Source organism: Chelonia mydas, chromosome 1 (genome assembly GCF_015237465.2).
Source record: "Chelonia mydas isolate rCheMyd1 chromosome 1, rCheMyd1.pri.v2, whole genome shotgun sequence".
Taxonomy (NCBI): domain Eukaryota; kingdom Metazoa; phylum Chordata; order Testudines; family Cheloniidae; genus Chelonia; species Chelonia mydas.
The window spans coordinates 69107889-69122474 of record NC_057849.1 but is presented as its reverse complement, the minus strand read 5'-3'; the positions used below and the strand labels follow the sequence as shown (position 1 = coordinate 69122474).

At 40.6% G+C, this 14586-nt stretch overlaps 1 long non-coding RNA gene across 1 annotated transcript; it reads right to left on the bottom strand.

The window, feature by feature from the left end:
* Positions 1-292: 292 nt before the first annotated feature.
* On the bottom strand, positions 293-1723 carry LOC122462038. Its single transcript, XR_006284363.1, has 3 exons — positions 1673-1723; positions 1231-1456; positions 293-360 (listed from the first exon to the last, which is right to left on the bottom strand). It is a non-coding gene; the product is annotated as an uncharacterized LOC122462038 (long non-coding RNA).
* Between the last annotated feature and the right edge of the window lie 12863 nt (positions 1724-14586).

Sequence of the window (14586 nt, the reverse complement as noted above, 5' to 3'; positions counted from 1 at the left end):
CTTTTCCAAATGCATTTCTAATGTATTCTGTCTACATGAGCTCTGAGGGCAACCACTCATGGGCGGACTCCTAGGTGCTAAACTGAGTTCTAAACTCACTATCACCCCTCCCCACAAGCATTGTATGTCTCCTTTTAAGAAGAAATCATTGGTTTATTAGACAGTTTTGGGTTGTGTCCTATTAAACACAATTGAATCTTGTATTTCAACATTTCTTACCTTTAAAAGGAAGACTGATGCTGCTGCTTAAACTTACTTATGGAGCCAGACTGGGCAACTCTTTAATAGCTTCTTTGACATCAGTCTTTCTGGAAAATAATTATCCTGTGTAATGCATCAGCTGCTGGAGAACAGTAATTCCTGTAAAGTTAGCAAAGCATGTTTAGACATCACACTTAGGTGCTCATGACCTTTATTATATAACAATTTACGACTTTTGAAGATTAACTACTTCCTTTTGCACTCCTTGAAAATCCTCTACTTAAGAAGCAACCTAATCCCTCACAATGATTTTGCATAATGATGCAATTCAGCTTTTCTGGAAGGATCATTTTATAAAAGCCCTATTGGTAAACATAGCTCTTATAAATTATATATAGACAATTGCTGGGACAAATGGCTTGCTTGGTGAGCTGCAAGTATCAGTACCACTGAATTATCCACTGTAGGTTAAGTAAGCCAAATTTACTCTTTTCTTTCTCAGCTAGCTGTCCCTGTTTTACTACTCATATGAAGTCTAAAAGTTGTTTGTATTTGTTGGTAGAGTTCCACATTAAAAAATAAATAAATAAAATCAGCAGACATTTCTATATCATGTGGCCAAGCAAGATGTAATGACATATTGGAAAGACACATTGAAATGATCATTTACTGAGTGGTTTAATATAGTGATACGCTAGCCACAGGAACAAAAACCAGAAACAAGCTCATTTATTCCAGCTCGTAAACTTTATCAGAAGTTATAGAAATTGTTACTTTGTTTTGTGGTAGTGCACAGAAACTCCAGCCAATGATCAGGGCCCCATTGCGCTAACCATGGTACAGATGTATATCTAAAGAACATTGCATCCATGCAGACTTACAGCAATGCCAATGGGAGTGGAGCAGCACAGTCTCCACTGTGGCATGCCCCATACAAGACCAGACAAAACCATATCAAGTTTTGTCTCAGTACCAGACATTGCAAAAGCAGGACTGTCTGGTTTAAAATTGGAGCAGTGGCCTGCCTACCTGGCTCAGGGTCCTTTATATTTTCACAGACCGTGGGCAATCAGACTGGGGAAAGACATTCCCGCTCCTTCTTGGCTGTCTCTGGTATCAATTTCTTTGTTACTGGAAGGGGGAATCTGATCCCTCCCCTGCTTCTGCCTGTTGGCTACTCTTTTTGATTTCCGGTTGACACCTCCATTTGCATTTTTGGAGCCAGCTGAAGAACTTTGATTCAGCTCTGCCTTTCCTGGAGAAAAAGCTGGAGTTCATTTGAAAGCCTCAACTTCATTTTCCAAAAGAACACATCACAATACTCAGACTTTAAGGTCGGAAGGGACCATCATGATCATCTGGTCTGACCTCCTGCACATTGAAGGCGACAGAACCTCACCCACTCACTATTATAGACTTATAATGGGGTTGCACTCAACTCTTGTGAGTGCCCATGTCTGAGGGTGTATACCTGCACACACTCTCTCCCAGTTTGTAGTGGGTCTTCAATAACTCAGCCATCCAGCCAAGTCACACACACCCTTTATGTGAAATAAAAACCCCTTGCGGGGAAAGAGTTCAATGGGGGGCCTATTCCAGTTCTCCTTGGTTTTTTCTTTCTTTCCCTGTAACCCTCCCTGGGCTCAGGACCTTAATTAGTCCAGCAGTTTTCAAAATGGCCTCAGCCCTGGTATTGAGCAGTACTCCAGTGCTCCCTCCTTGGAGGCAATGTCCTTGACCTCTCTGAGACTTTCAGGCCTCAGCTCTCCTACTGGGCCACTAAAGGAGTTTAGTTCCACTTCTGGAATGCACCAAGTCCTGGCCGCTTTCCCAGTGGCTGACGGGGGAACCCAGGCCCACTCTCTATTCCAGGTCCCAACCCAGGGACCCTAAAGATAGCAGGCATCTGTCATGTCCTTTAACTAAGCTGCATTGCTGTTATGCTTCCCTGGGCCACTCCTCTACAGTGCTAGCATTTTCCTCTCCTTTATCTCAGGGCCTTGTCCTGACTGAGTCCTATCTGCCAGACCAGAGCTCCTTCTCACTCCTTCCAGTCTCTGCCAGAACTGCTCTGTCCAAGGTCCTGTAGCTCCCTGAGCCAGCCAGACATACTATCCACATTCCTCCAGCTCCAGCAAGTAACTAATCTTACTCTGACCCTGCAGCTCTTCTTATACTAGCAGGCTAGGCCCTGATTGGATGCTCCCTGCAGTCTTTAGCTGTGTCCCACAGAGCCACTCTAGACAGCTTGGAGGACCCGCTCCATTGCCCTTTTCTGCAACAGGGTGTGGCAGGGCTTTGAGGAAAGCCTCAGGGCCTTGCCCACTCTTTCACAAGACCCCTAAACTCTGGCTGAGTTACTGAATTCCTCAAATCATGGTTTAAAGGTACAGAGAATCCACCATGTGCACTAATTTAAACCTTTAAATGACCAGTGTCCCATGCTGCAGAGGAAGGTGAAAAACCCACAGGGTCTCTGCCAATTTACCCAGGGGAAAATTCTGTCCTGACTCTAAATAAGGTGATTAGTCGGACCCTGAGCATGTGGGCAAGACCCACCAGCCAGACATCTGAAAAAATTCTCTGTAGTAACTCAGAGACCTCCCCATGTCCTGTCACTGGCTGTTGGAGATATTTGCTACTAGCAGTCACAGATGGGCTACATACCATTGTAGGCAGTCTCATCATGCCATCCCGTCCATAAGCTTATCAAGATCAGTCTTGAAGACAGTTAGGTTGTTTTGTCCCCGCAGCTCCTCTTCAAAACTGTTCCAGAACTTCACTCTTCTGATGGTTAGAAACCTTCACCTAATTTCAAGCCTAAATGTGTTGATGTCCAGTTTATATCCATTTTTTCTTGTGTCTACATTAGTGCTTAACTTAAATAACTCCTCTGATTTAGTCCTATGATGTAATTATAGAGAGCAATCATATCTCCCCTCAGCCTTCTTTTGGTTAGGCTAAACAAGTCAAGCTCTTAAGGTAGGTTTTCCATTCCTCAGATCATCCAAGTAGCCCTTCTCTATACCTGTTCCAGTTTAAACTCATCTTTCCTAAACACGGGAGGACAGAACTGCACACTTTTTATGCCAGAAGCCCTTTCTTTGTAGGTTAGTGTCTGGAAAACCCAGCTGACACAGTATATGCAAACCACTCTGGTGGTACCTCTCTGGGGATGTTTAGTCTCAGTGATTTTCATTAATCACCGTCCACTATTTTTAGTTCCAGTAGGAATGCTGCCAACACTTCCCTATGAAATAGAACTTCAGGACCAAAAGCACAGACCTCTACTACCTCATTTAAAGGAGAACTCCCTAAGCTGTACAATGTTAGCAAGCTGTATAGTGCTGACAGAGTTAGCATAGATAAGAAAGAAAAGATGTGGGGAGGTTTTTCCCCTAAAACCTTACCTTACAATAAGCTTGCGTGCATAGGGGCCAGGGTGGTAATTTGCTATCTTTCCTATAAAATGCACCTGGGAGGCCCAGCTGTCCACCCTCTTAAGGGTGGGACTATAAAAAATGATTCAAGGGATTATAGTCAGGGAAGTTCACACTCTTAGAGATGCTTAGGAGCCTACCTAGAGAAAGTGCTGCTTAAACAGGAAAGAGTAGAGCTAGTAGTTGGGAGGATTTTTTTTAGGGTATGTGTCTGAACATTAGCTTCACAGCGTCCTTTTTATTTTAGAAATTTCAGCTTCAGGATTTTTTTTTTCTTTGAGGGCTTGAGCCTCCTCATTCAAATCAGTGGAAAATTTCCTCTTGACTTCAATAGTATTAAATCAGTATCATATTTATTTCAACTTGAAACTCTAGGTTATTTTTAGCTTTCACTCACCCACACCATGATTAATTGAAGAGAGGGTTTGTGGAAGAGAAAAAAGGGTGGAGGTTCAGTACATACTTCTAGGTTCTTAAGTTTTCCCATGCAGGATGACAATGTAGATAAAATTCATAACTTAGGATCATATTAAAAGCAATATGTCTTATGTGTCCAGAAACTACCAGCCACTAGAATAATCCTTTAGGTTTTTTTCTCTTCATTGAAGAGTTTAAGTGGCTTAATCATTTCTGTTCCTCTCTTCTGAAACAACTTAAAATAACAATCTTTTATTGGCACTTTATTTACTAGGCTATATTTGGGACCTGCACAAACTGAATGTATGCATCCTTTGCGTGAAAGATTTTTAATTTTAATTACTATTGTCAGAACTCCTTGATATGTGACATTGGGTAAAGTCAATAAAGCTTAGTTACTTAGGTGCTTTTGAAAATGTTACTCATAGCCTCAGAGCTAAGCTTCCTTTTAAAAGTAAGCCTGTTTACAATATGCATACATAATCAATAAGCATAGATAACTTTAGTTACACAAAGACAGTGTTATATGGAGGAAGAACAGCATGATTTAAAAAAAAATAATGGTAAAATCTTTCAAACATATGAATACAAATATATTTTCTGCTTCATAAACCTACAGTAACTTAAACCAGATGGAGAGTTTGTTTTTCCTCTGTTGACCTGGTTTTACCAATTTTATAGCTGGGTCAATGGACACAAAAGAGATGCACTAGACTTTTATTTTCACTGTCTTTCCCACAAATCTTTTTTGTTTCCTAAAAAGCATTCTTTTGTCACATATGAGGTATTATGGGAAGGACTGTTTCTAGAGTTAAAATATATTATACGTAGCTTCAAAAATGAAAAGTACAGTAATATTTTAAAGCTGTTAATATGGGAATTATCACTTCGATGTAACTACCATGGAAAATGTAGACTGGATAGATAAATATATAATCCTGTAGCTAAGGCATTCTGAAAAGAAGTTTATTGCATGTATTTGTGTCTGAATCTGTTGTCAAAAACCTGCCTGTGCTTTTGTATGCACTAGAATAAATATGATTTAGTTTTGAAACAGAATTTTTTTTAGTTTTTGAAATAGAAATCCTTAGAAACATAACTTTTGTTTTAAATAATTAAGATGTAGAACCCTTTAACTAATGAATTTCACAAGAGTAAAGCTGTATAACATATTCCCAATTCACAAAGTGAACACTGTCTGCAGATGGCCAAAAGGACATATTTGGTACTGCCAACATTTGAAAGGATAGCAATGCCAAATACTGATATTCCATGAATGTTCAGCAGACTGTGGAATTGCATGTGTTCTAGTGGCTAGAGAAAAGGACAGGGATCTCAAGGGTTTTGAAATTTTAAGTAGAAATGGAATGAAAAAAAAAATTGTGCACAGCAGGTACCTCTCAACCCTGGGAGGTTTGTGATGAAAGAACTACAGAAGAAAAATCGAAATTGTTTGGATCTTATTTCAGTGACTCTCTAAATGCCTCCTTTTATCATTTAGCAACAACTCAGTAATAACAGAAAACACATGCATCTAGAACTGTCTCTTACAGCAACTTCTCCTTTGTACTCCAGATATTTATCCTATTTAAAGTAACAATTGAAGTTTTATACTAGAACTGGGGGAACGTTCACTATGTTTAAGCCAACAAATACATTGAACAGGGGTTCACAAAATGTTGAGCAAAGTTTTTTTTACACTATCCTCCCCCCCCTTTTTTATGGTTAATTTCTCAGGCACCAAATATTATCAGTCTTAGCATCATAGTAAACGGAGATAAATAAACCTTATTTGGTCATTTAGCCTAAAGCAGGGGTTCCCAAACTTGGTTCATGGTTTGTTCAGGGTAAGCCCCTGGTGGGCTGTGAGACACTTTGTTTACTTGAGCATCCTCAGGTATGGCCTCTCACAGCTCCCAATGGCTGCGGTTCGCTGTTCCCGGCCAATGGGAGCTGTGGGGAAGTGGCCCGACCTGGGCCACCGCTTCCCGCAGTTCCCATTGGCTGGGAACAGTGAACCGCTGCCACTGGGAGCTACGAGCAGCCATACCTGCGGATGCTCAGGTAAACAAAGTGCCTCACAGCCCACCAGGGGCTTACCCTGAACAAGCTGCGAACCAAGTTTCAGAGCCCCTGGTCTAAAGCAATCTCTGAACCATTAGCAATTATCTTCTAGAACAGGACAGGTAAGGTTGCAGATGACTTGAGAAGGACAAATATAGTACTTTTCTTCTGAAAGGGGAAAAAGGACAACCAGAGAATTATAGACCAATTAGCCTAACTTTGCACTTGAAAAGATATTAGAACAAATACTTAATAAATTTGTTCAAACCTGGAAGATAATAAGGTGATAAGTAATAGAGAACATGAATTTGTCAAGAAGAAATCACACCCAATCCCTCTAATTTCCTTCTTTGACAGGGTAACCAGCCTAGTGGATGGGGGAGGAGGGAAATGCAGGAAACATGATGTATCTGGAATTCTGATGTAGTCCAGCATGACATCATTACCAAATTGAGGAAATATGGTCTAGATGAAATTATTATAAGGTGGGGGCAAAAATATCTGAATGCTTGTATTCACAGAGTAGTTATCTATGGTTTGATGTCAAACTGGGAGGACATATGAAGTGAGGACCTGCAGGAGTCTGTCTTAAGACAGTAGTATTCAATATTTTCATTAATGCGTTGGATGGTGTAGTGGAGAGTATGCTTATAAAATTTGCAGATGAAACCAAACTGGGAAGGATTGCAAGCACTTTGGAGTGCAAGATAAGAATCCAGAATGATCTTGATAAATTGGAAAATTAGTCTGAAATCAGCAATAAAGACAGTAAAGACAAGTACAAAGTATTAGGTGGGAAAAATCAAATGGACTAATAATAAATTGGGAATGATTGGCTAGGTGTCAGTACTGTAGAAAAGGATACAAGGTTACAGTGGATCACAAAATGAATATGAGTCAACAGTGTGATGCTGCAATGAAAAATGAAAATGTCATTCAGGGATGTATTAACAGGAGTGTTGTATATTGGACTTGAGTAATTGTTCCTCTCTACCTGGCACTGGTGAGGCCTTCACTGGAGTTCTGTGTCTAGTTCTGGGCATCATACTTTTAACAAAGAAGTGAACAAATTGAAGACACTGTATAGGAGCAGAACAAAACTGATAAGAAGTTTAGAAAATATGACCTATGATGAAAGGTTGAAAGAACTGGATATTTTTTAGCTTAGAGAATAGAAGGTGGGGATCATGATAACAAGTCTTCAAATATATAAAAAGTTGTCATAAAGAGGATGTTGATCAGTTGTTCTCCATATGCACTGAGGGTAGGACAAGAATCAATCAACTTAATTTGCAGCAAGGAAGATTCAGATTAGAAATTAGGAAAACTTTCTCACTGTAAAGATAGTTAAACACTGGAAAAGTTTACTACGGAGGTTGTGGAATCCCTGTCACTGGAAGATTTTAAGAACGGTTAGACAAACATGCCAGAAATTATATAAATATACTTAATCCTGCCTCAACATAAAGATAAGGACTAGATGACCTCTTTAGGTCACTTCTAGACCTACATTTATATTATTCTGTGATTCCAAAATCTTGCCAGTGCAGAAATTATTCCGTGCAGTACACTTGCAAGTGTTTTAGCAAGTTTAGTTTAAAACACTCCAATTGATATAGCTTTTACTACTTCCCTTGGAAGACAATTCCACCATCTAATAGATATGACTTAATTAGCATGATAGAATGAACATTTAGTAAACATTATTACTGTATTTGCATATGGGTGAGGGGGAGGTGTTGAGGGTGCCAGCTTTAATAAAATATAAAAAGTGAGCCTTTTATTCTGAAAAGGCCTTTTCATGCTGTTTTATTGTTAACTAGAGCTGGACATATCACTCTTAATGAAAAATGTATTTAATTATTTGTGCCTCTTTTTCTGTTCATGAATTGTAAATTTCCCCAAAACGTTCATTTGTTTAAATTATTCTTGAATTTCTTCTGTGAATACTTTGTGGTGCATGGATCAGTTAGAAACAGTTCAGTTAGAATGTTCAAATTTGTTCTGTGTTCGTTATTAATTCATAAGTGATGCAACATTGTTTCTGTTCACTTATTGCACCTATTGGGATTAGAAAAAAAAACAAGTTCAAGAATGTTACCTATAAAAACTCGGAAAACACAATAAAAATGCTGACTCTTATGCAGTGTGGTTGTTGTGACTCTGTGGCTTCATTCAGCTTCAGCAAACTATTACATGGTTGCATAAAATCTCTGGTGGTTTTCTCACTGATTCATATTAACAGACTTGCTGGCTGTCTAGAATTTACTTGAATGAAGATGTCATATTTTTGATGTTGCACACTGCTGGACACCTAACCTTCAGTGGCCACCTGGGAAAGTGGAAAAAGCACATCCTTCTTTGTCAGACATGGTAACTACGCATGGCCAGAGGTCAACAGACAATGCCAGCAGCAGTAGTTTCTTCTTTGCCTTCATTTTATGAAGTCTGTGTCCCAGCTGTTTTTTCCTTTCTTGGTCAATAAAAAAAGTGCACTCCTTATTAAATGACTGGCATTATCCAATGGGATTTGATTAGTTCATCTTTACAGAAACAAAAAAACTTCCCCATTCCAGTAATGTATGGCAAAGCAGTCATTCAGCAGGTCTGAATGTTTTGAGAGTGAGTAAAACCAACTCTTTTGGTCATGAATGAGTGAAAAAAAGGGAAACACCAGTCATACATTCACTCATCAAGATTTTTTCATGTGTTTACTCATGTAAGGTTAAGACGATGTAACTGTTCTCGTTCTACAGACTGATGCTTCCCCTTTTATACTTTTGGTACTCAACAGTTCACTTTTGAACAGCATTTCTGACACACAAAATTGCATGAAAGGCTGGACTTTAACTCTGCCACAGGAAAAGATTTTTCCTCCTAAAAATCACAAATTTGGGGTTTATTTTTCAAATACGCATATCTATCTCCCATGGGGCTAGATTCATGTTGGTAAGTAAGAGTGAAAAGAATGACCAGCAGAGTTCTGAGCAAGATTTAATCTTTCTGTGACTTATCCTAGACAGTCAGATGCTATAACAATGTTCTCCACTATGATTAGCTATAGCAAAAGTTCACTCAACTTGTAATTATGTACAAGATAATAGGATTATAGGGCATAGCCAGCGTGGATTGGTCAAGGACAAATCATGCCAAACTACCCTAATTTTCTTCTTTGAGAGGGTTACTGGCCTAGTAAATACAGGAGAAGCAGTAGATGAAATATCTTAATTTTAGTAAGCCTTTTGACACAGTCCCACTTGACATTTTCATAAGTAAACTATGGAAATGTGGTCTAGATTAAATTACTATAATGTGGGTGCACAGTTGGTTGAAAGACCATACTCAGAGAATTAGTAAATGGTTAGCTGTTAATCTGGGGAGGGAAATGCATATATAGTGGGGTCACACAGGAGTCAGACCTGGGTCTGGTATTATTCAATATTTTCATTAATGGCTTGGATAATGGTGTGGAGTGTATGCTTATAAAATTTACAGATTACACCAAACTGGGAGGTTTGCAAGAACTTTGGAGGACAGGGTTAGGCATCAAAATTACCTTGACAAATTAGAGAATTGGACTGAAATCAACAAGATGACTGTGATGTTGCACTCCATAATGTTTTATGGAAATATGTGTATGAATGTAAATATGATGTAACTGGAATATGCTTTATGCAAAAGGTCTCTTGTAAGGTATGATTATAAATCTTATAATCTACTGAGTGTGTTCATCCTATTTGTATGAATGTATCATTCTTGTATCTGAAACTAGGAACATGAAATATAACTCTGAGGTCCTATTGTAATTATGCAAAGTGTGGGCCATTAATAGTGGTTTGGTATCTTAATGGCTTCCATTAACCAGGACAATTGGTTGTAAATGGATCTGTTTACCTGTAAGTCTTCCTGTATACATGTGTGCCAGCAAGTGGGTAATGAAGTCTTAAAGTGACATATGATCATGTCACCTAAACTAGAATCCATCTTTAACCTGGTGCTTTTCTATTTAGAAGGAGGTGTGAAGACCCAGAGAGAGAAAAGGATTCCTGCCTTGTGCCAAAGACATATAAGGGGGTAGAACAGAACAAAGGGGGCCAGTCATGTGGAATCCCCTGCTTTTCACCTAAGATGATTGCTGGAACTAATGACATCTGTACCAGGGGAAAGACTGGGCCCAGACTAGGAACGAGTCTAGTCTGTGAAAAAAGCTTATTGGAACATCTCTGAGGGTGAGATTTACCTGTATTCAGTTTCTTAATGTATTAGGCTTAGACTTGTGTGTTTTGTTTTGTTTTGCTTGGTAACTTACTTTGTTCTGTCTGTTATTACTTGAAACCACTCAAATCCTACTTTTTATACTTAATAAAATCTCTTTTTTATTTATTAATCTAGAGTAAGTGATTAATACCTGGGGGAGCAAACAGCTGTGCATATCTCTGTATCAGTTTATACAGGGCAGACAATTTATGAGTTTACCCTGTGTAAGATTTATACATAGAAAAATGGATTTATTTGGGGTTTGGGTCCCATTGGGAGCTGCGTGTCTGGGTGCTGGAGACAGGAGCACTTGCTAAACTGTTTCCAGTTTAGTCTGCAGCTTTGGAGGTGTGGTTGCAGCAGGCTTGTGTGTCTGGCTCAACAAAACAGGATTGTGAAGTCCCAAGCTGGCAGGGAAGATGGGCTCAGAGGTAGTTTCAGCACATCAGATGACAATTCCAAGGGGGTCTCTGTGATCGAACCCATCACAATGACATTCAGTAAAGACAGATGCAAAATACTTCACTTAAGAAGGAAAAGTCAAATGCACAACTACAAAGTGGGGAGTAACTGGCTAAGTGGCAGTACTGCTGAAAAGGATCTGGGGATTATAGTGGATCACAAACTGAATATGAGTCAACAATGTGATGCAGTTGCAAGAAAGGCTGGTGTTCTGCGGTGTGTTAACAGGAGTGTCATGTGTAAGACACAGGAAGTAATTGTTCACTTTACTCAGCACTGACAAGTATGGCTCCAGTTCTGGGTGCCAGATTTTATGAAAGATGTGGATAAATTGTGGAGAGAGTCCGGAGGAGAGCAAAAAAAAAAAAAAAAAGTTTCAGTAAATCTGGTTTATGAGGAAACATTTAAAAAAAATGGAAACGCTTGGTTTGGAGAAAAGAAGTTGAAAGGGGCACCTGATAAGTCTTCAAATATGTAAAATGTTGTTATCAAGAGGACGGTGACCTATTGTTCTCTATGTCTATGTCAGTACTAAAGGTTGGACAAGGAGCAATAAACTTAATCTGTATCAAGAGAATTTAGGTTAGACATTAGGAAAAAAGGTTGGGGTAGCAGAGCTCTGGAATAGGCTTCCAAGGAAGATTGTGGAATCCCCTTTAGTGCGGGAGGGGGGGTGTTAAGAACAGGTGTGACACTGCACCCCATATTCTTCACAGTGATATTATGATATGACTTTGGCATAATTATTATATATTTTATGATGCAAGACAAGTCATGTGAGGTGTCATAGGAAAGGTTGTGATTTACTGAATTTGATTACCCTATTATCCTTCCCCCTTTTAGTACAGGGAGCTAGCAACTAAAACACCCCCACTGAATGTTAGTAAGGGAGCAACAGTCCCCTTACATTCCCCCTTGCTAAAATTCTGCCACAGCCACAATATTGACACCAGTACATCCGGGCCCCATAGTAACAACATATACCCACATCATATCATATCAAAAACCCATTAACACTTATCAAAAGAACATTTAACATATTTAACATTCCACATCTGCTTCTTCATACTATACATACCAATATTCATTAAAACACTACATAGAACCAATAACATAATTATCTCTAAATCTAACAGGAAGTACACCCTTATTAGCCCTCTAGGACCTTTTTAAAACTGGTGGTTCGTTACTCATATTTTCTATTTCCCTATCCTCAGGTAATACTGGGGCAGTTTGAGGGATCTGGCCATTCTTGTTAGGGTTTGGGTTTACCCCATTGGTTTTAGTCTCCTCGGGAAATGTTGCTCTATGCCTCCTACGAGCCCTGGTAAGACTAAAAGTCCAATGCTTTAGCTGATCCCTCTGTAGTACTCTTTCAGGACCTCCTTGTTCAGGCTGGATAGCGTACACTGGAAGTTCGGGATTGTTGTGGGTGACCACAGTGAGGCGATTTGGATCCCATTTGTCCTGTATTTTATTACGTCTTTGGCTTCTGTGGCTACAAACTGGTACACAGTCACCAGGTCGGATGAGAGCCCCACTGGACTTGCGATCATAAGTCCTTTTCCTACTTTGGGCTGTGTCTTTAGTTGTCCTGAGAGCAACTTCGCTGGCTGTCTTTGGCCTGTCATGGACACCTTTGACCCAGTCATCGAAATTGGTCACCTCATCCTTTGAAAAGGCTTCTTGATGCTTCTCTGACAACACCTTTAAGTTAGCCACCTGTGCAGGAATTTGCCCTTGGCATGCCGCTTGAACTGGAACTGGCAGTCTCCCACCACATCTTTCCTGAAGAAAGGTAACTTGTTCTCCCCTCTCCCCAAATGTTACCTTCATCTGAGGGATCACCTCCTGAGGCTGCAACTCCAAGGCCTTCATGCTTGAGTTTAGAAGACTCACTAGTACCCTTCCTTTGATGGCACTAGTCAGTACATTGGCTGACTGAAGTCCATTAGGTAGGTTTACCCCAGATGTAGGCTCTACAAGAGCTTGATATCTATTGGTATTTTCTGATACACAGCAGTGTTCGTCAAGGATCTTCCCTCTCCGAGGAGGAATAACAGTCTTCTGTTTTCTGCCCACTTTAATATTTCCAATCTGCCCCGCAGGACCCAATGAATGGTTTTGTCTCTGTGCTCGAGCCAGTACTCTACTCATCACAGCATTCTTCTTAGAGTGCCCATGACGGTTCATCCTTCTGGTTCCTTCTACTGGCAACAGTAGCTCATTCAGCTCACTAATGATGTTCATCCCTAGAATCCCTGGGACTCCTTCTCCCATATGGCTCCCTTCAGAGTCTTTGTCTTTCAGGATTAAGGTGCATTTCCCTGGCAGTGTCTGGCCCATGCAGTCTGTCTGCTTCGAGTCATTCCACCACTGGGATTGCCAGTCCATTAACTGCTGTTAGACGTACAAACCGTGTGCTGTGCATGGTCAGCTCCTTGTCTTTCAAATATTTTTGAAAATGTGACTCAGTAATGGTGGTGACTTCTGAGCCAGTATCTAACAAACATCTGGTCTTTACCCCTGCTATACATACTGCAGAGGTTAGACAGTCTCCAAATGCTTGCTTACAGAAGTCACTAGATATGCTGGCATTGCCCACATTCCTTTCAACACTGTATGCAGAGTGATTTTCCACGAAGGAGAGGCCTAGGAATCCTTCTGCCACTTCTTGGCCTTCTACTGTAGATAGCAGTTAGGTAGATAGACTGTAGATGGACCACTCGCTCCTGGTGCCCCATTGGTTTTCAGTGCCTGGGACTCTGTTCTCCTTCTCAGTGGACATTTCCAGCTAGTATGCCCTGGCCTTTCACAAGTGTAACAGATGTACCTTCCCAGCTCATCCTTTAGTGGGGCTCTTCAGGATCCCGGTGCTCTTGGATACTTTGACATACTAATGGGATTTTTTTCTTTCATTAACTCAGTCACCACTTTTATCATCTCCTCCTGTTGGACCGCCAGTTTTTGGACAGCCTCACTTAAACTTTCCAGTGTTAACTGTGTTTGGGGCAGGACCTTTTCCCCAGCAGCTGCATTCACTAGGCCCCCACTTCGGGTACGGGGGTTAGGCTTGGCTGTCTCTGTCACAGGCTGTCTCTGTCACTTCCTCTTCTTCTGACCACATAATGGCAGCCTGCATGAGTTCATGGAACTTCTTACTGGGCTCTTCCTTAAACCTCCTTTTCATTTCACGGTGGAGGGAATCATCCTGGAGCCCCAGCACTAACTGCTCTTTCAGACCATATTTGGGTCTGGAACTCGTTGAGGGTCTCCCCACTCCACTTTGTTCATTCTCTCCTGGAGGTCATATGCATATGCCCAGATAGTTTCATCAGGCTCCTGCTTTCGCTCAAAGAACTCCTTTAATCGGGTTCCAATAGGTACCTTATCTCCATACACTTCTAGGAGAAGTTCAAATACCTTTTCCACATCTTTTTTGTCTGCCACTGCCATGAACTTTACTGTGGCCTTGGCCTGGCCCTTGAGGTGCTCCTCTACGAAGTCTACACAATCTTCTTCAGGTACTCTAAGCACACGCAGGGCCACCTTCACAGACTTGACCCACTCCTCTACCGTAATGTCTCCTGATCTTGTCAGGAAGCCATCAAACTCTGTGACCTTCTGCTCCCGAGGGACATAAATAGTAGGGGGTTTCTTAGTTTCTGCTGCCTGTTGGTCTATTACCACCTTAGCCAGTGATAAGACTTCTCTCTGTTCTGTTCTAGCTTGTTGTAGTGCCTCA